The sequence below is a fragment of the Carcharodon carcharias genome, chromosome 3 (assembly GCF_017639515.1).
Source record: "Carcharodon carcharias isolate sCarCar2 chromosome 3, sCarCar2.pri, whole genome shotgun sequence".
NCBI classification, from domain to species: Eukaryota; Metazoa; Chordata; class Chondrichthyes; order Lamniformes; family Lamnidae; genus Carcharodon; species Carcharodon carcharias.
Genome location: NC_054469.1, coordinates 144,660,736 through 144,683,899, shown reverse-complemented (window position 1 = coordinate 144,683,899; position 23,164 = coordinate 144,660,736).

Genomic DNA, 23,164 nt, shown 5'->3' with positions numbered 1-23,164 from the left:
TAGTAGCCGTAATGAGTACCAAAAGAAATATCTGCGACTCAACATGGTAGCACTGGCACCTTTATTGAGTAAGTACTTCAAAAGGAAAAGGGCAGAAGGAATGGATGGACAGAGGGAGTTGATTCAGGCTGAGGATATTTATCACTGATTGGTCAGTGATTTTTCATATTAGAAAGCAAACATCAAAAGACTTGCAAGCATAAATATATTCTTTTGTTATTTATGAGTTAGAAGGTAGGAGTAAGATTTAGGCTGTGCCGTTTAGATTTCAAAGTCTTTGACAGTTGAAGGAAGTCCAGAAGGCCAGTGGGTACCATTGATTTGATTACCCAAGGGGTCTCTTTCACAGGTTCTTTTAAAGCTATTCTTGCCTATAGTATCCAATGGCTGTGAACCATCACTATAGGATCTTATGATTTGACCGTGATCATTCATAACAACTAACAGGATACAAGTGTGAGAACATGGTCAACGTCAATGGAGTTTACTCATATTTTGGCCTGTAGCTACAAATTATGAGTTAATGAGTTTCCTGTTTTTTATAATGTTTTAATCTGGAAGTTTTATTTCCTGTCTCACAAATGCATGCAATTGTACCAAGTGAAATGGAGGCAGGTTAATGGCTTGAGTCTCTGGTAGTTTCTGATGTATTTGACATCTCCATGGTTTCAGTGATGAAAGCAGCTCCAGCCCCCAGCTTTCTGGCCCAGATAAACATCTCTAATCACTTTCATGTGGAAATAAAAGGAGCTGGGGAATGGCACAGACTGACTGGTTTCAAGTCTTAATAAGAGGCCCAGGGACATATTTCTGTGAAATCATGTATAAATCATTTTTTAACCTTAGAGGAGGTCACTTTGGGGAGTTGAAGTTCCGCACTTCACATACATATTGTAGCTCAACTTTACACATAAATCTACTCTTTTACTTTGCAAATACTCGTACTGGGATTCAAAGTCAATGCATATGTATGTTGCTTAGCTGTGTTCCTGTGTGCTTGTCAATCATACCTTACATCCACACATCCCATTGACCTTCTTCACATTTATGTGCTTTATGAGGTTGAGAAATATTTTGTCTGGTGTTTCTCTATTTTTCTTGAATCCCAGTAGGCTTGTGCAGTATGTGAGCATCAGCTAACTTAATAATCATCACATCTTTAACTCCAAGTGTTACAACTACTTCCTCACAAAGTTATCAGATTGTAAAATACCATTAAAATGTAAAGTTTTTTTTACAACCACACAGATTTCTGAACAGCCACTGAATGAAATTCAATAGAATGTTAATGCGCATTCAAATCAAGTAATTTTTATTATCAAGAATTTCTTTTAACTCTTTCCTTGCTACTGCCCCCAGTTGCCTGCTATCAGCTTCCAGTTTTGAGTTTTCTATTTCAGTTCAAAGAAGTGCGACAAGCAGCCTTCAACACTGTTTCAGTAGTTGACAGGAAACTTTGGAGGATGTTACTGGTCTTTTCAGTTCTTCCTCCTCCAGGAGATGCCACATTCTGCTTTCATCCAATACCCCATCTAGTGGCAAAAAGTGGGTACAATTGGAACCATGAAAAAAACAATTCAGAGTCTCTTGGACAAGCAAAGTGCATTTTATTACTATATGGTCATCACCATATTGATCACAATTCCACAAATAAGTTGGCTGATGAGAAAACACAAACAAGTCTGATGATCTTTATGAATGGCCTCTTTTCAAATGTTTGATTGGCCTGATTGTATTGGGTGAGCAGTTAAAATTCTAATAAAGACAGAGCTGTCAATAAATATTACACTCGAATCAAGGTTAATCTTGTGTACCAAGGTTAAATAAGCAACTAGGAAATTGTTATGGTGCACGTTTTATTCATTCACTATATTTAAAAGGTAACGCCAGAATGCAATTAGCAGGAAGATATATTTTACATAAAAAGTAAGTGCACCAGGTGGAATTTGATAGTGGATTAACAATTGCACATTGGGAATTAACCAACCATAACTGAGAATCCTTGATGTCTGAACTAAGAGCCCGTTTTTAAATATTACACTTGTAGCAAGATTTCAACAAGATTAAGTGTTTGGAAAGCGGATAAACTGGATAAGTGGAATTTTGTCAGGGGATGAGAAAGAGGTAACAGCTGCAGGTGGAATATTATCCGTCCCCTATGGCAAGTTTGGTGTGGCAGGCATTTAATCAGGCGTGTGGGTGGCAAGTGGAAACCCCACCAACTCCCCACCTCCACCTCAATTAAGTCCCTTGCTGGAAGGCCCGAAGATGGCCTTGCCACCCCACTGCCAATGAATGCTCACTTAAGGGTCCCATTCTACCTTCGCTGATATTAACCCAGCAGCGGGCAGGGGGCTCGACCTCTGGGGAGCATAACAAGCAAATCTGTGTGAGGTTGCTTGTGGGCTCCTGGAGGAGGGGATGCCAAAGGCACTCAGTGCCTGATCGGGGTACCCAGCATCAGGAAGGGGGAGGCCCCGCTGAGGGCCAGCCTTCTGCCTTTGCTGCGGCCTGCCTCCCTCCTCACTCCCCCATGACACCCCACCACCATTACTCACCTCTGGCCAGAGATCCGAGTATGATCCTCAGGCTCGGGAGGGTATCGTACTGGCAGCAAACACTGCTCCCCAGTGGCGCTGCCATTCAATAGAGCTGCCAGCCTCTGACTGACTAGCAGTTTTCAGTAGATGGGACCTCTGTCTCCAGAGGCCCTTGATTCCAGGAGAAGGCCCAAGGCTGGCCTGTCAAATGCTTGCATGGATCAAGATGCAGCCTTCCCTTCTCGTCGGCTCTCTAGCAGGCGACTTTGGACCTCGTCACCTTGATAAGACTCCCACTACGTTGGAATGTCATTTAAACTTTACAGAAGTTAGGTGTGGCATATACTCATCAAGTAATTAATAAGAGAAATGGAAACCCTTAGTTTAGGCTAAAAGTCGGGAGAGAATCATAGAGTGAAGAAAGCCATTTGGCCTGTCATGTCTGTACTGGCCCTCTGAAGGAGCAATTCACCTAGTGCCACTCCCTGCCTTTTTGCATAGCTCTGCAAATTTTTCCCTTTCAGGTAATGATCAAATTCCCTTTTGAAAGCTACAATTGACCCTGCTCCCACCACACGCTCAGGCAGTGCATTCCAGATCCTAACCACTCGCTGCATGGAAAAGTGTTTCCTCATGTCACCATTGATTCTTTTGCCAATTTCCATCCATTTCCTCTGGCTCTTGATTCTTCCACCAATGGGAATAGTTGTTCTCTATCTACTCTGTCCATACCTCTCCTCTTCTCAACCTTCTCTTCTCCAAGGAGAACAATTCCAACTTTTCCAACCTTTCTAAGTAACTGAAGATCCTCATTCCTGGAACTATTAATGTCATCTAATGTACTCACATCCTTCCTAAAGTGTGGTGCCCAGAATTTGATGAGGAGGGCCTGGAGACAGAAAGCAGCAGCTAAAAGAGTTGGGGAGAGGAAAACCCAGAGACAAACAGGAGCACCTAAAAAAGTTATCCAATCCATGGCCCCAGGGCAACCACGTTCTGAGAAAAATCAAAGTTGATTGGTTACTGAGTGTTTTTCACATTTTCCATTCAAAATTTTAGTGATTGGAAGGTTTTATTAGGAGTAGTAAGGTTTACTAATAGTAGTAAATCTTATTAGACTGACTGGTAAGCATATTCCATTTATCTTAACCAGGGAATTTCAATCAAGGTAAGTAGAACATTTATTGAAATAATAAGAATACACACACAGGCAGGACTAGAGACCTTAATTAAAATGTAATCAGTAAAATAATTAATATAAAAGTAGGAGGGCCGGTGAGGTGAGGTGGCTGCAGAATGTGGGTGCTTGTGGAAAACAGTGTGATACAGGGCAAATGCATCTGCAGTAGGTGTCTGCAGGTGGAGGATCTTTAGCTCAGAGTCATTGAGCTGGAGGCCAAGCTGCAGACACTGCAACACATCAGGAAGGGGGAAAATTACCTGGACACTTTGTTGCAGGAGGCAGTAACACCCCTTATGATAGAGTTGTCTGATTTGATTCATGATCATGGCCAGGGGGGTGTGACTGTGAGTGAAGTGGGTATGGGGGGGTCAAGAAGATTGAACTGGAGGTGCCTCAGCCTTTGCAATTGTTTAACAGGTTAGAGGTTCTTGCAACTTCTGTGGACAAAAGTGGGGGTGGAAGGGTGGATGAGCAAACTGACTATGGCACCGTGGTACAAGGAACCATTCAAGCAGGGGGAGGAAACAGAGATATAATAGTAGTAGAGGACAATATAAGGGGGATAGACACAATTCTCTGCAGCTGAGAATGAGAGTGCAGATGGCTATGATGCCTGCCCAGTGCCAGGGCTGAGGACCTCTGCTCTGGGTTGGAGGGGAACTTGCAGTGGGAGAGGGAGGATCCAGTTGTCATGGTTCACATAGGTACCAATGACGTAAGTAGAACTAGGAAAGCGGTTGTGCTTAGAGAGTATGAGCAGCTAGGAGTTAAATTAAAAGGCAGAACCACAAAGGTAACAATTTCTGGATTATTACTTGAGCCACAAACAAATAAGAGCAGAGGAAATAAAATTAGATAGTTAGACGTGTAGCTCAAAGAATGGTGTGGGAAAAATGGGTTTTATACAATGGGGCACTGGCACCAGTATTGGGGAAAGTGGGAGATAAACCATCAGGATGACCTTCACCTGAACTGTGCTGGGACCAGTGTTCTGGAAAGTCGTATAACTAGGGCATTAGAGAGGGCTTTAATCTAATTAGTGAGGGTGAGGAATCAAGTAAGGGAACATGAGAGGACACGACAAGAGAGCAAGGTAGCAAAAAGGGAATTGATAACCTGAGTGTGGTAGGAAGGGACCGAGGGTACAAACTTAAGGGTGCAACAGCAAATAAGGCTAGAGGTTGTGAAAATAAGAAAATGGCAGAATTAAAGGTACTCTATCTGAATGCACACAGCATTTCTACAAGATAGATTAATTAACGGTATAAATGGACTTAAACAGGTATGATCTAATTACCATTAGGGAAATGTGGCTGCAAAGTGACCAAGGCTGGGGATTGAATATTCAAGGGTATTTGACACTTAGGAAGGATAGATAAAAAGGAAGAGAGGATCATAGATCGGAAGATCAAGATGTAGAATCAATTTGGGTGGAGCTAAGAAGCAGTAAGTGTCAGCAAACATTGGTAGGAAATGTTGATATGCCACCAAACAGTTGTGGTAATGTAGGGCATGGTATAAATCAGGAAATTAGAAGTGCGCATAACAAGGGTAATACAGTAGTCAATCTAATTAAAAACTGGGTAAACCTGATTCACACTAATGCTGTGGAGGACGAATTCCTGGAGTGTGGACGAGATGGTTTTCTAGAACAACATATTGAGGAACCAACTCTGGAATAGGCTATTTTCAACTAGTATAATGCAGTGAGAAAGAGCTAATTAATGATCTAATTGTAAAGGAGCCTTTAGGAAAGAGTGACCATAATATGATAGAATTTTACATTAAGCTTGAATGTGATGCAGTTCAATGCAAAACTAGGGTCTTAAATCTAAACAAAGGAAACTATAAAGGTATGAGGGGCAAATTGGCTGTGGTAGATTGGAAAACTATACTAAAAAGTATGACTTTGGACAGGCTGTAGTTAGTATTCATTCTTTAAATGCAAAGTTTACAATAGCTTTACATTCCTTTGAGGCACAAAAACCCAGCAAGAAAAGTAATCCAACCATGGCCAACAGGAGGCGTTAAAAATTGTATCATATCAAAGGAAGAGGCTTATAAATTTGCCAAAAAGCTATTAAGCCTGAGGGTTGGGAGCATTTTAGAAGTCAGCAAAAGAGGGCCAAGAAACTGATACAGAAAGGTAAAATAGAATATGAAAGTAAAATACCCAGAAACATAAAAATGGACTATAAAAGCTTCTATAGATAAGTAAAAAGGAAGGGATTAGCAAAGGCAAATGTGGGCCCACTACAGGCAGAGACAGGGGAATTTATAATTGAAAATAAGGAAATGACAGGAAAACTAAACAAATACTTCATGTATGTCTTCACAGAGGAAGCTACCACAAATATTAGAGAACCAAGAACGAGCAAGAATGAGGAACTGAAATAAATTAGTACTAGTAAAAAAGTAATACTGGAGAAATTAATGAGACTGAATGTTGATAAATACTCTGGACCTGATGATTTACGTGCCAAAGTGTTGAAAGTGATGGCTGTAGAGATAGTGGATGCGTTGGTGGTCATCTTCCAAAATTTAATATATTCTGGAACAGTTCCAGCAGATTGGAAGGTGGCAAATGAAATCCTGTTATTTAAGAAAGGAAGAAGAGTAAAAATGATGAACTGCAGACCAGTTAGCTTGACATCAGTAGTAGGGAAAATGCTAGAACCTATTATAAAGGATGTGATAACTAGACATTTAGAAAATAATGGTAGTGTCATGGACTTATGAAAGAGAAATCATGTTTGACAAACCTGCTGGCAAATTTTGAGGATACAACCAGCAGAATAGTTAAGGGGAAACCAGTGGATGTGGTGGATTTGAATTTTCAGAAGTCTTTCAATAAGGTCCCACACAAGAGATTAATAAGCAAAATTAGGGATTAGGGGTAATATACTGACATGGATTGAGAATTGGTTAATGGACAGAAAACAGGGAGTAGGAATAAAGGGTCATTCTCAGGTTGGCGGGCTGTAACTAGTGGGGTACTGCAAGGATCAGTGCTTGGGTCACAGCTATTCATAATCTATATCAATGATTTGGTGTGGGGACCAAATGTAATATTTCCAAGTTTTAGAATTTTTTGAGTTTTAAAAAGTTTGTAAGGTTGGTTGAAAGATCAGAGCGGAGATGAGGATTTTTGTTTTCCACCCGGAGGGTTCTTGGGGTCTGGAATTCACTGCCTGAAAGGGTAGTACAGACAGAAACTCTCAATTCACTTAAAAGGTGTCTGGATATGCATCTCAAGTGCTGTAACCTGCAGGGTTATGGACCAAATGCTGGAAAGTGAGATGAAACTGGATGGCTCATTTATTGGCTAGCACAGATACGATGGGCCATGTGACCTCTTTCTGTGCCATAAACTTTCCATGATTCTATGAAGTTTACTGATGACACAAAACTTGGTGGGGATTTGAGTTGTGAGTAGGATGCAAAAAGGTTTCAAGGGGATTTTGACAGGCTAAGTGAGTGAACAAGAACATGGCAGATGGAATATAATATGGAAAATGTGAAGTTATCCACTTTGGTAGGGAAAACATAAATGCAGAGTATTTCCTAAATGATGAGAGATTCGGAAGTGTTGATGTCCAGAGGGACCTGGGTGTCCTTGTTCATAAGTCCCTGGAAGCTAACGTGCAAGGGCAGCAAGCAATTAGGAAGGCAAATGGTATGTTGGCCTTAATTGCAAAAGGATTTGAGTACAGGAGTAAAGATGTCTTGCTACAATTGTTTAGAGCCTTGGTGAGATCGCATCTGGAGTATTGTGTACAGTTTTGGTTTCCTTATCCATTGGAAGAATATACTTGCCACAGAGAGAGTGCAACAAAGGTTCACTAGGCTGATTTCTGAGATGGCAGGATTGTCGTGTGAGGACAGATTGAGGAAACTGGGCCTGTAATCTCTAGAGTTTAGAAGATTGACAGGTGATCTCATTGAAACATACAAAGTTCTTATAGGCCTCAACAGGGTAGATGCAGGAAGGATAGTTCCCCTGGTCAGGTGGTCTAGAACTGGGGAAAACAGTCTCAGAATAAGATGTAGGCCATTTAGCACTGAGATGAGGAGGAATCTTTTCATTCAGAGAGTGGTGAATCTTAGGAATTCTCTACCCCTGAGGGCTGTGGACACTCAGTCATTGAATATATTCAAGGGTGAGATGAATAGGTTTTCAGATATTAAAGCTATCAAGGGATATGGGGATAATGTGGGAAAATGGCAGAGAGGGTAGAAGTTCAGCCTTGACCTAGTTGAATGGCAGGGCAAGCGTGAGGGGTCGAATAGCTTACTCCTGTTCCTAATTCCTATGAATTGTATTAGATGTGGTTAATATTCATTCTGCTTGGCTGTCTTCTATTTTAAAATCGGCTACAGGGGAATGGGCTGGTGTTATGGGTTAGGAGACAATTATCATTAAAAATCACAGTAGTCAACAACTGAAAGGAGTGTGTTCTCATTTTTCTGCACTAAGATATTTAAGTACCAACTCTCCCTCCTCCAGAGGTCCCCAGCATCACAGATGCCAGTCTTCAGCCAATTCAATTCACTCTATGTGATATCAAGAAATGGCTGAAGGTACTGGATACTGCAAAGGCTATAAGCCCTGACAACATTCCAGCAATAGTACTGAAGACTTGTGCTCCAGAATTAGCTGTGCCTCTAGCCAAGCTGTTCCAGTACAGCTACAACACTGGCATCTACCTGGCAATGTGGAAAATTGCCCAGGTATGCCCTGCACACAAAAAGCAGGACAAATCCAACCCAGCCAATTACCACCCCATCAGTCTACTCTCGATCAAAAAAGTGATTGAAAATGCCCTCGACAGTGCTATCAAGCGGCACTTACTCAGCAATAACTTGATCACTAACGCTCTGTTTGGGTTGCCCAGGGCCACTTAGGCCCTGACCTCATTGCAGCCTTGGTCCAAGCATGGACAAAAGAACTGAACTCAAGAGGCAAGGTGAGAGTGACTGTCCTTGACATCAAGGCAGCAGTTGACCGATTGTGGTATCAAGGAGCCCTAGTAAAACTGGAGTCAATGGGAATCAAGGAGGAAAACTCTCCACTGTTTGGCGTTATACCAAACACAATGGAAGATGGATGTGGTTGTTGGATGTCAATCATTTCAGTCCCAGGACATCGCTGCAGGAGCTCCTCATGGTCGTATCCTCGGCCCAACCATCTTCAGTTATTTCATCAATGACCTTCTCTCTATTATAAGGTCAGAAGTGGGGACGTTCGCTGATGACTGCACAATGTTCAGCACCCTCCATGACACCTCAGATACTGAAGCAGACTATGTCCATATGCAGCAAGACCTGGACAACCCTCTTGGTCTGATAAATGGCAAGTAACATTTGTGCCACACAATTGCCAGGCAATAACCATCTCCAACAATAGAGAATCTAACCATCTCCCCATGACATTCAATAGCATTGCCATCGCTGAATCCCCCACTATCAACATCCTAGGGGTTACCATTGACCAGAAACTGATTTGGTCCAGCCGTACAAATACTGTGGCTACAAGACTATGTCAGAGGCTAGGAACTCTGAGGAGAGTAACTCACCTCTTGACTGTCCACCATTTACAAGGCAGAAGTCAGAGTGTTATGGAAGATTCTACACTTGTCTGGATGAGTGCAGCTCCAACAATGCTCAAGAAGCTCAACAGCATCCAGGACAAAGCAGCCCGCTTGATTGGCGCTCCATCCATCACCTTCAATGTTCATTCCCTCTACCACCGATGCACTGTGGCAGCAGTGGCTACCATTTAAAAGATGCACTGCAGCAACTCACCAAGGCTCATTCAACAGCACCTTCCAAGCCCACAACCTCTACCAACTAGATGGACTAGGGCAACAGATGAATGGAAACATCACGAGCTGCAAGTTCTCCTCCAAGCCACACACCATCCTGATTTGGAAGTATATCGCTGTTGCTGGGCCAAAATCCTGGAATACATTTCTTAACAGCACAGTGGGTGTTTCTACACCAAATGGATTGCTGTAGTTCAAGAAGGTGGCCCACCACTACCTTCCCAAAGGCAGTTAGGGATGGGCAATAAATGCTGGCTTAGCCAGCGACACTCACATCACATGAACAAATGAAAAAAAATGGGTCCTGGTTTCAATTGCTGATTTAACATTGGAGATGGCCAGCAAGATGCTTATGTTCCTGAATTCTTCTCAAGTGTTACTGTCAGCAGTTGCTCCACTCCATTAGTGATGTGTTAGCTTTATGGCAGCTCTAACTCCTAACTTCAGTCCAAGTTGCTGCCACTAATTTTAAAATCAGAGAGAACCCAGGCAGGGAGAAGAAGTTTAAAATGATCAACAGGAGCCAGGACAAGAATTGAGATGGGGAATTTTCATTTAACCATCAGAGAGTGGAGTGGTTAATTACTGGATAGGGATGCACTGGCTAATACAAGAAGAACCAGAAGACAATGAGATAGAAATTGCTGTTATTGTAGAAATTAGATTTTTATGTGCCTGTATGTTTAATAGGTGCAATAAGATCCAGTTTCAGGGACCAACATCATGAGCCCCAAGGAAAGCCTAAAAGATGTCAGACCTGACATTGGGCTATTTTTCAACAAGATTTGGTTGCTTACAATTTTAAGAATCCATTCAGCATTCATCTGACTCAAGAAGCACCATCAAAAGCTAAGTGTTTCTTTAAATTTCATTGTGGTGGAGCCAGGTGAAGCAGAAGCGCTCTCTCCAGCTTTACAGTATTTTCTATTGGCCCCACCCATTGCCGTTTCAGGCCCCATCTTCCTGAGACTTATCCTGGGGCTGCAGCCAGTGAGGCAAACAAATTAAACTCAGCAACTTTATGCATTTTAAAGGTCCCTCTTGTTCTTTTGTTTTGCTTCCAACTGAAAGGCTTACATGAGCCTTTGTCCTACCCTAGGAGCAGTTATTTATTTATTTTACCCTCATCTTTATTGTCACCAGAAGGTTTTCCACCAAGAATCCTTTGAGCTGACATGCTTTGAGGAAAAAGCAGATAGATGCAGGAAGTCAAGCTGCTGAAGAGGTGCTTTGGGTCTCTTGCCCACATCCACGTCCCAACATTTGCAGAAAGCAGTAGGGAAGCTCTAGCAGACAATGTTTTTACAGATTTCTCTCCCCAATTATGGCATTGCAATGCAGTGTGAATGCCTGCCTAACCAGTGCTGGAAGATTATTCAGAAACCTCCCAATCACAGTATGTCATGCTTTACAGGGCATTGCACGAAAGCAGGCATGTCAGGGTGACAGGCACCAATGTTGTTAGTTTGGCTACTCTGGTTAAGATCGCACCAGCTATTCTTTCGGGTTTAAAAAAACCATCTGAGAATAATTGAGTTAACCTGCCTTCCCAGAGTTTGGATTAGTAGAGGGAAAGGTGCCAAGCTCTATGGTCTGCTGCAAGGATACCTGTAGCTACCATGCAGGATAGAGGTTGTACATGTGCAGGTACAGTAATGGTCAGCTATCACCTGAAACTTTACTGCACCTTCTTACAGACATCATGCAGCGCTGACTATAGCATGATACAGTAGAGTAGCACAGAGGAATGCCCTCCTTATGGAGACGTGATTCAGCATTTACCTGATTTCAGCTGCCACCAAGGACGAGATCAGGTTCTGGGTTGTGCTGTCACTTGTCTACAGATTCATGCCTGCATCTAGGGATTCCTTTCCCTTTATCTTGTTTTGGCAATTTGTAATCCCCAGCCCTGACAACCGTGATTGCAAATGGGGTGAGATGCTTTTTAATAACCTCCAGAAATTTCCTATTTTTGTGACCTCCTCCTTCTGATGCTCAACTTTAATTTTCTTTTAATTTTAACTTTAAAATTGACTTTTCACAACTCTCATTTCCTACCAAAGTAAAGCTGGTGGAGCTTGCATTTGGAATTATGAATTGCTATACAAATAATGTTAGATATGAAAATTTCAAGTTATTAGCACCTGAGATTTAGGGGGAATCATAAAGCTGTGCAAAACTGGAGTAGAACTGTTTTACACCTAAAGATGAAAATCAGCACACACGACTTTCGATGCCTCTTCTCAAGTGTACTGATCTCGAAGCATAGTGCGGAGTTATTTTAAGTTCCAACCAGTTAATCCCAATTGTTTATGTCTGACACTAATGGCTGATAGCACTACTGTTTGTAGAAATCAGAGTAAATCAGTTAGCAATGCTATTACAGACAGTGAACTAAGTTATTTGCTGGGGATATATATACCGGTGTCAATTATAGGTCACCTATATTACTTTTCAGGTCTCAGGCTGGTTTCTGGGGCTTCCTTTGCTTTTGATGATACTTGATGCTGCTTCCATTTTCATTGAAATGCAGAATGAAATCTCACATAGCACGAGGTGCATTTGTGCTGTAGCTTATTAAATTTAGATCAAAGAGGGGTGGAGTCTATGCGCCAGCTCCCAGATTTAATCTACTACTCCCAGCATGCTCATCCTAGCAGAAGAAGTCTAAACACACAGACATGAACACACACACTCACACTCTCACTCACACACACACACGCAGATACACCACACAATAGGTTTTCAATTCTACCATCAGGATAAAACACAACTTCTGCTCACCAAGCAGAATGAATTCAACAAGCATTGGGTATAAAAGTATCTGTGGATTATGTTCGAGTATTGCTCATGTTGTAGAGTGGTCGAGTTGTACTATTAGTGATAAAGTTGATCTGCAGACACTTCTTGGGTGGAAACATTTAGTTTATTTACAATATCCTCAGCATCAACTACGCTTGTGCTTTCAACTTCAACTCTAACTCTATACTGACTGCAGAGGTAGCCCATGCTACTCTCCTATTGGTTACTTCAGATCATGCAATCTTTCCTAACAAGTATTATTCTTAAAGGTAAATTACACACTAAATAAAACCATAATTACTACAATTCATTAATGAGCTACTTCCAGATCTGTAAATACCTGCCTCAGTAGATCTTACTTTTCATGTGTTGAATATATTTATATTATTATATATATATATTTATATATATCAATAATGTATTAAAACTCTTGAGGCTTCCTGTTTGTCATGACTATCTCCTACCATCACAGAATAGTAACATTTTTGTGTTACTGGTAATGTCTAAAAGTAATACCTAATTCCTCATCCTATAGTGTGCATATAAAAAGGAAATGTTTCATTTAAGCAGGACTTGGACAAATGGGTGAAAAGATTTTTCTCAGTAGATGACAACAAAACAACGTTCAAACTTCAACAACTGCATTGGACTGTAAGGAATTCATTTAATGCATAACCATCATTCTTCAAAGATTTTGGGAACTAAAATGTCAAATTTAAAACAAAAGACCAGAAGCCTTTAAATACAGAAGGTGATTTATCAGTAATAGAACTGCTCAAAATGTGGAGTTAAGCGATAGGTCATATGTTTTATACATATATCAAAGAAATATTTGTAGTAAAATTGCTGACTATTATTTTACCAGAGTATCAATTTGTAAAATATTTAGGTAGGAATTGTAAAGAAAAAGTTTAAAAAACACAGCATATCTTGAAATATAAATGCTGAAAATGCTGTGCAGGTGAGTCAACATCTATGAAGGGAAGAGAAGAGTCAGCATTCTTCATTTCTTTTTGGGCTGAAATTGTACCTTGTGTTTTTAGTAGCAAACAGGTTAACGCATTGTATGAAATTCTTTTGTCAGCTTTACAACTACATTTACAACATTGGCTACACTTCAAAGGTACTGAATTAGCTGTAAAGTGTTTTGGGATACCCAGAGCTTGTGAAAGGTGTCAATAAATACAAGTCTTTCTCTAACTGAAAAACTGACAAGTATGAGTTAACATCTTTGTTAAAATGATAACAAAAGGAATATCATGCAACTACATTAATGCTACAACACCACATAGAGCATTTCAACTCAATTGAGATTAAGGTCACAGACACACATAGGCAGAAATCAGTGGTAATTTTAGTATGTGCAACTAAGCCAAAGGTATGATGAAATGGAGATTATCACAGATATCTCTGATCTGTGTGTATTTATTCTGGAAAGTCGATTTTATTTGTTGAGAACTAAATCCAGAAGGGAAATATAATATGTTTTATATCATCTTTTATAGTGTAAAAAGTAAAACTGAAAAGATCAGTTGACTAAAGTGTTTACTCTATCATTTTTCATGCTTGTCATTGGTGTAATTCCAATTGTTTGGTGCTTTTCAACATTTAATAGGATTCCAACAGCTTTCCCTCTTCACTTAAGTAGCCTTGGTGAATATCATCTGCAGCAGCATTCCACAGATTTCAAGGACAAATGTGAAAACCTGTAGTAACTGGCACTGGTGTTTGTAATAGCACTGCTGATTGAGTTACCCTGATTTACACACTCAGCACTGTTGTCAGATACCAGTGTCAGATATAGAATGGGGCTGCTCTAAAGTATTAGTGCAATGACAGTGCTCAAGCTAATTATTTAATTCATACTGCACTAATAGTGATTTTAATGTATTTAACTTCCAATTAGTATGCTAATTTGGAAAGCTCCATTTAATGCTGATCTGAACACAATTACGATTTAGTTATAAAATTAGAATATATTAAGCCACTTCCTATTATACAGGTTTTGTTAACTTAGGTTTTATTAATGGTTGAGTTATAGCAAAATGGCTAAACTCATATAATGCAAAACATTGTGCCTGTAGTGACCCTTGTACCTGTCAAGTAGTGTATGCCTGTTAGTTTTCTTGATTTTCACTGGTTCAATGTCTTTTACTGATAGAATGTCACCCAATGAGGTGCAAGGTTGTCAATCATCTAAACCATACCGCAAATCCCCCAAACTTAGGACATGTAAGGTAGTTACCAACAAACAACTCAGCAGCCTATTTACTAGACTACGTATAGCCTATAGCCTTTCTCCCTTCCTTTCAGCATTTTCCCCTGATCACCAACAACACTACCATTGCTGAGCCTTCCACCTTCAACATTCTTGGGGTCACCATTGACCAGAAGCTTAATTTTGCCAACCATGTGGGTAACATGGCTGTAAGAGCAGGGCAGAGGTCAGTTACTCTGCTAAAGTGACTTACTTCTTGATTTATGAAAACCCCTCCACCATCAACAGGATTCAAGGATGGGTGAAACACTCAAGAAGTTCACTACTATTAAAGATTCACCTACATCCTGAGAGCAATTAAAAAAAAATAGCAGTATCTTATTTTCAACACTGAGTAGCAAATGAATTGATTGGCAAAGCTTTGTGTTATAAGTAAGATGATACAGTAATTAATATAATCAACCAAATAAAAAAAGAGATGCAGTAAAAAGAAAGATATCAAGTTAGCACCAAAGGCATAAGTGTTCATTTTTAGTGTCATGTTAATAGAAAGAAAGAATGACCTTGCATTTATTTAGCATCTTTTACAGCCTCAGGATGTCTTCCAAAGTACTTTACAGCCAATGAAGTACTTTTGAAAGTGTAGTCACTGTTATAATGCAGGAAGGGTGCTAGCTGAGTTCAAAGATAAGTACAAGGAGGCAAGAATCACTACAGTTACTCTTGTTCCAATTGTGATGAACCAAAGAGAATAAACTTCATTCTGCTAAGGTATTGATTGGAAACATATGGATGCCGATTTTCCCATTGGTATTATTTAATGCCAATCTTAGCCTATTTATTTTAAGTGGAGATAGAAAAATACGCTCCATGATTAGTTATGTAACTTTGGTAAGCAGTGAGTCACAAAGGCAAGCAGACTGTTGAATACAGCAGCACCATTGTTGCTATTTTGGAATCAAATGAACAACATGCTCTACCAAATTACTTTAATGGGTAAGATTTCCTCTGCGTGCTATTTGCAGTGAAATCATAAACGTGAATGTAGGAAACCTGTTAATGATTTCACTACATATAACAACTGATGGAAATCTTTCCTGTAAAAAAATTGTGCCAACCATTGGGTTGTTGAAGCTCTATAGGAAAAATGCAAATTGTTGCACATTTTTCATATAATGCTTAGCACTACAAGATGAGTGAAAATCTGGAACATATAATAGCTTTGGTTCACTTTTAATATTATTATGTAAGAATATTTAGTGCCATTCACCCTATAAATGTTACAGAGGCTTTAAAACATTTTATATGATAATTGACCTTTGACCTCTGAACTCCAAATGCAATAGATTCAAGGCATATTTGATACTTTAACCCAGATGTTTTCACAATGGTAATATAACATGAACCTGAATGCTTTGATGTAGTCTATCCTTTCTGCATCTAGAAGTAGATTTACTGCAGGGTTCATCTTTTAAACACTGATTTTCCTTTGTAGCTTCCAAAGCATTTTTTTTTATATATTTCAAAGGATATCTGCAAGTTGATTTTTAGAAGATTTCAGATGTTGTGAGTTTCAGAGATGATTATAAGAAATGGACACAAAGATCGTGTGTCAATTTGCAACCTTCCTCTCAAGAAGCAACAAGATGCAGAATTGCTGTAAGTTGTTTTTTCAGCAGTTTTTGAATCCTGCTTTACCAGAACTCATATTTATACTCAGTTTGAATACAAAACAGGAGTTGGAAAGGTAGTAAGAATGCTATAATTTCCCTCAGCACCCTGGGCTCTCTCCTGGCCGGCCTCTGGCCTTCCAGTCTCCTTAAAGTTGGGATCATTCAAAATGCTGCTACTTGTATCCTAACTAGGTCCTAAGCCCCATTCACCATTATCATTACACTTGCCCAACAAGATTGGTACCTGGTCCAGCAATGCCACAAATTTACTTGATGGTTGTGCTTTCAGCTATTTAAGCTTTGAGCTCTGGAATTACCTCCCTAAGCCTCGCTACTTTTCTCTCCTCCTTTAAGAGGCCCCTTAAAACCCACTTCTTTAACCAAGCTGTTTGTCACCTACCCTAACATATCTTGAGGAGGCTGAGTGTCACATTTTGTTGGGGATGCTATGATGTGTTGGGATGTTTTACTACATTAGAGGGAAAATATAAATGCAACTTGGTATTGTTGCAGATGATTCTCTTGGGAATGGGATAATGTGAGCTGTCATGTCTCCATTCTTTCGTGTCGAGGGGAAAAATCTTGTGGGAGTGACAGCCCCGCATCACCTCTTTTTGGGAAAGCCCGCCACATCTTATGCCATTCAGCCACTTGACAGGCAAGCAGTAGACATTCCCCCAGGATCAAAGACTCTGAGCTGAGAGCTGCCAGTCAATCAGAGGCTGGCAGCTCTTCAGAAGCGCCAACAGGGAGGCTGTGGCTGCCACCTACACTCCCAGGGGTGAGGCGGTAGGCAACAAGGGCAGGGGGTGACTTTCAGCAGCACCCCCCCACCCCCCACCCTGATAACAGCTCACTCGATCAGGCATCCAGTGGATTTGACACCCAGCAGAACTCCCGAGGTGAGTTGAGAGTGACTGCCGTTGACATCAAGGCTGCATTTGACCGAGTGTGGCATCAAGGAGCTCTAGAAAGACTGGAGTCAATGGGAATCAGAGGGAAAACTCCCTGCTGGTTGAAATCAAAGCAAGATGGTTGTGGTTGTTGGAAGTCAGCCATCTCAGCTCCAGGACATCACTGCAAGAGTTCTCATCTTCAGCTGCTTCATCAATGACCTTCCTTCCATCATAAGGTCAGAAGTGGGGATGTTCACTGATGATTGCACAATGTTCAGTACCATTCGTGACTCCTCAGATACTGAAGCAGTCCATGTCCAAATGCAGCAAGACCTGGACAATATCCAGGCTTGGGCTACAAGTGGCAAGTAACTTTTGCGCCACACAAGTGTCAGCAATGACCATCTCCAACAAGAGAGAATCCAACCACCGTCCCTTGATGTTCAATGGCATTACCATCACTGAATCCCCCAATATCAATATCCTGGGAGTTAGCATTGACCAGGAACTGAAAGGACTAGCCATATAAATATTGTGGCTACAAGAGCAGGTCAGAGGCTAGGAATCGTATGATGAATAACTACCTCCTGACTCCCCAATACTGTCCACCATCTACAAGGCCAAGTCAGGAGTGTGATGGAATACTCCCCACTTGCCTGGATGAGCACAGCTCCCACAACACTCACGAAGCCTGACACCATCCAGAACAAAGCAACCCACTTGATTAGCACCACATCCACAAACATTCACACCCTCCACCGCCAATGAACAGTGGCAGCAGTGTATACAATCTACAAGATACACTGCAGGAATTCACCAAGGCTCCTTCGACAGCAACTTGCAAACCCACAGGCACAGCCATCTAGAAGGACAATTGCAACAGATACGTGGGAACACCACCGCCTGGAAGTTTTCCTCCAAGTCGCTCACCACCCTAACTTGGAAATATATCACTGTTCCTTCACTGTTGCTGGGTCAAAATCCTGGAACACCCTCCCTAACAGCACTGTGAGTGTATCTACACTGCATGGATTGCAGAGATTCAAGAAGGCAGTTCACCACCACCTTCTCAAGGGTTACTAAGAATGGGCTATAAATGCTGGCCCAGCCAGCGAAGCCCACATCCCATGAATAAATTTTAATAAGTGGGACGAGGCCCTTAAGTGAGCATTAATTGCACATTTAAGGGCCTCAATTGAAAGTGGAATGAGATATTCATCCACAAGCCTTCCTGCCATGAACTGAATCAGAGTGGAAGCTGGGAAGGTGGCGGGACCCTGACCCACCACCCTGCCACCTGATTAAATGCCCCCCACCACCAAACTCATCACGGGGATGGGCACAAATTCTCTCCTTGGTGAAACTTAGGAAATGATTTGCAACTGAAAATTGGGTGTCTGGCAGTTCAATATTGTGAGGGAAAGGATAACGGAGGCATCATACCTAAAGCCCACCTAACTCAATTTGGATGAGTGGCCTACCCATCTGAAAGACACCAGTCTGCTTAAGTATGAAAATCGAGGTCTTCTGCCAGTTGTAAAACACTGATTGAAAATTTCAGATACAAACGTGTAGAGGTCACATCTCACATGCTTCTGTAGAGGGATTGGTGCCCCAAAATGTCATCCACGCGGCTATGCCTGCTATTTGTTTTTGAAGTTTTTAACAAGTCTTCAACAGTTGCCTCCATCTTGAAGTGCTCTCTCTTTCATCTACCCACATCAGCAGCTCCCACCTCTGATGGTGGGGCTGCTGATCTGTCAGTGCTGGATGGCCTCCTAGTAGCTCACTAGCCTTGGGCCTCAGTCCTTAATTGGGCGCCTACTCAAAAGCTATGCTTTGCATCCCAATGACGGCATGTGTGGGTTCCTGATTACATTTCCTCCCGATGGCAAGATTTGGAACCACTAATGCAAATCCAGTGCCAAGTCTATGAATCCTATTTTCATAATATAACCATCTAAGCCTGGTATCAGTCTGGACAATCTGCACTGCATCTCTTCTATGGACAATATATCCTTCGGTAGGTGTGGTGTGTAAAACTGAAATGCATAGCCAGCAGGTGAGATTCCCCACTGGGGCTCTGCATTCATAAAATCAGCCCTTTAATGTCTACATAAGCCTCCAGAGTAGGCAGACAGGAAAGTTGTTAAATGTCTCATCCAGAGTTTGGAATGCAGGTGTACGTAAATAAAAAACCATTAAAATAATGCTAATATCAAAAAACTATTCAGGAAATGTTATGAGGCAGAATTTTACGTCCCGCAGGCGGGCACACGCCCGACCCGATCGGGAGTAAAATCACATGACGAGCGTCCCGACGTCATTGTGCACTCGCGCGATATTTCGCTCAGCAGGCACGCGCAAAAGCTGGAAGTGTGCCTGCCGACAATTAAGAGGGTAAGTAAGCCCATTAACGGCGCAATTGACTTTGATTTTCCATTCCCCATCCAACCTTACAATTGGCGGACAGGCCAATTGGCCAGGCAACCTTTGCATTTTTCATCAAACCTCACCCAAGCGCGGGATGAAATTTCCATGATGAAATAAAATAAAAATAAGTTTCTGTGGACAGCATTTTTATCAGCTATATTTTCAGGTGATTGCTTATGATGCATGGGCACTTTTTCTCAGCTTTTAAAGCCTTAATGTCGGCTTTTTCAGGTCTGCAGCTCCGAGGCAGCTGTCTGCCTTCAGGGAGCTTTCTTGCAGCGCTCACCCGCGCCTGCAGAAACATTATTGCTCGCCCTCTTCCCGCCCTCCACCCCACCAGCACTGAGCTTCTCGGTGTGCGTTTCACGCTGGCTGGCCATTATTTGGCCAGCCAGCATAAAATTGCAGTTGGGGGCCGATCGCAGTCGGCGGTCCGTTTCCCGACCGCTCCCAGGCCCTCTGATCAGGCGCCCACCTGCCAAAGGTAAAATTCAGCCCATGAAGATTTTTCTTTAATTAATTCATACACTAGGAAACACAAATTTTGCACTCATCAATGTTAGGTATGTTATTGCTTGGAAGTGAGACACTTTTCATTGCAGGCATTGTCTTAAAACATTTCATTTCTAGAAGCATTGAATCAAAAAGTAAGGAACTTGCTTAGGAATTTGGTTAGATGTCATTGATAATTTAGTTAACAATCACTGCTGAATTAAGGATAATATTGTGCATTCACAAACATCTTTTGCAGCCACCACACAGAGCATGTTGTCAATCCATTGTTTTGGCTGAGTTGGAAGCTATAGGTTCCAAAAGTGAAGTAACCTACTATGCGATTCACTCCATGTTCTTATGTGTTAATGACAAAACACATACAAGCTTGTTTTAAAAACAGAAATGCTGGAAATACTCAGTCGGTCTTGTAGCATTTGTGGAGAGAAAAACAGTTAATGGTCAAATATGAAGACATAGCTGAACACATATGCTTCTGAATTGTCTTCTTTTTTCCTCAACTGAGGACTCCCTTACTGTGGTTGACAGGGCCCTCGAACATGTCCGACCTATTTCCTGCACTTCTACTCTCACCACTTCCCCTCCTCCCAAAACCGCAATCGGGTTCCCCTTGTCCTCACTTTCCACCCCACCAGCCTCCATATTCAAAGGATTATCCACTGCCATTACTGCCACCTCCAACATAATGCCATCACTAAACACATCTTCCCCCTGTTAGCATTCTGAAGGAAATGTTCCCTCTGCAACATCCTGGTCTACTCCTCAATCACCCAACATCTTGTCCCCTTCCCAAAACACCTTCCCATGCAATCGCAGGAGGTGTAACACCTTTTACCTCCTCTCTCCATACTGTCCAAGGCCCCAAACACACCTTCCAAGTGAAGCAACAAATTACTTGTACTTCTTTCAATTTAGTATTCTGTATTCATTGCTCACATTGCAATTTCCTTTACATTAGGGATACCAAACACATATTGGGTGATCACTTTGCAGAACTCCTTCTCTCAGTCTGCAAGCATGACCCCGCGCTTCCATTTGATTGCCATTTTAACTTATCACCTTATTCTCACACTCAAATTTCTGTCCTTGGTCTACTGCAGTGTTCCAGTGAAGCTCAACGCAATTAAGCTCGAGGAACATCAACTCATCTTCCGACCAGGTACTTTACAGCCTTCTGGACTCAACATTGACTTTAACAATTTCAGATCATGAACTCTGTCCCTCAGTTTGATTCTGGTTTTTTTGCCATGTGCTGCTTTGAACCTTGTTTTTTATGTTTTTGCTTTCAGACAGAGCTCTTCATTATTCTGGCATTTATACTCACTCAGGACCAATTGTGATTTCTCTCTTTACTACAACTGTTTCCAACTTGCCTTTTGTTCCATGACACCTTTGTCATTTAATTTCTCCCACCCTCCGTCCTATGCCAGAGCTTTCCTTTTGTCTTCCTACCCCTCCCCTCTATCAACAGCAATAAAACCCATCACATTTCTACCTTCCTTCACTTCTGAAGAAGAGTCATGTTTGACTCAAAACGTTAACTCTCTCCATGATGCTGCCAGACCTGTGGAGCTTTTCCAGCAATTTCTGGTTTTATTTCAGATTTCCAGCATCTGCTGTATTTTGCTTTTATTACTGTACAAGTTTGTTTTATTTGGCTGGTTCTGGTATTTTCTATTTGCACTGGACAATCAATCATATTGTCATGCAGCACCTTTCGAGGGAATGGAACGGCATACCTGTGTCATCAGATTAATGCTGCTGATCGTTCAAAGTTATATTTAAGAATATTAAGACAACTCAAAAGTGCAACACCAGAAAGTCACACATAGCTAACAAAGGAGCAAGTAAGAAGAGGAAAGATCAGGAGCAACACGTTAACTAAGATAAAGCCATGGAACCAGAGAACAAGGATAAAAAATCTTTGAAGTATTTCCAAACATGGAAAACCAATAACTGCTCACGTTTTAGAGGAAAGTACTCTCTTTAAAAGTGATCCATTTGAGGCTGAATTCGCGCTTTTCTCTTTTTAGCTTCTCTCAAGCAATACCTGATTCCATGAGGGAGAGAGAGAGAAACAGAGAGAGAGAGAGAGCGAGGAGATATTAGCAGACTCTTCCCAGGCCTCTGGAAATGGTGTTCTTGCCTTGAGCGTCAAATGTTCTATGGTTGGCTCATCATTTTTTCCAGGGAACCACCTTTTTAGGTAGCTTATTAACAATTGGAAATCCATCATAGAGAAATTATGTGACCAAACAGGCATCAAACACCATGTGGCTTGTTGGACTGGGCTACCTTAATTGTATTTATCTTTAGTACATGCCTAAAAGATACAAAGGATACACATTTTCCTACTGACTCATCATTGCAATTTGACATGATTCAGTATCTATGTGATGTGCTTTGAAATATTTTGGTGTGATACTGTATAAATACAATTAGGATATAGTATAATGTATTTTAACCTCAGTCACATAAGAAGGTGGGAAATAAGCCATAAATCTGACAGCACTCTGTGTCCTTACCAACTGCTGGATGGCTGCTTTCCACATCAAGGTTGAAAAATTTTCTGTCAGTCCATCAATCTATCTCAGAAGGATTGCCTGCTGACCTGTCATTATTATTTTTCTGTGTTGAGTTCTGAATTACAGGAACATTTAAAGGGCTGTAGCTAAAAAAACTGCTAATATCTAACTCTTGGCAACTGCAGTTCAGTTCTGTTATTGGATGTGGCTCTCTCTGAGAAATGAAAGAAGAAGAGTCTCAGTACATTCTTTATGCTTATTTGAACTTCATGTTCTCTTGGTTATGGTTATCTGAGACATCACATAATACTGCTTGGAGTGATAACAATTTCCTTCTTGTTTGGATTTTAAAGGCAAGTTGATTGACAGTGCAAGACAGTCCACTCAGTACTATGCACTTTAAGTCTTAACTACACATTTTTCTTGGACCCTAATTGTAGAGCTTTATTCAGTTGTCAAGTACTTCATTGGGATGATGGACAGTGTTTAAAAGTACATGAATAATGGCTCGTTTATCTTCAAAAGGATAGACAGCTATTGTGCTGCTGCTTTCCGT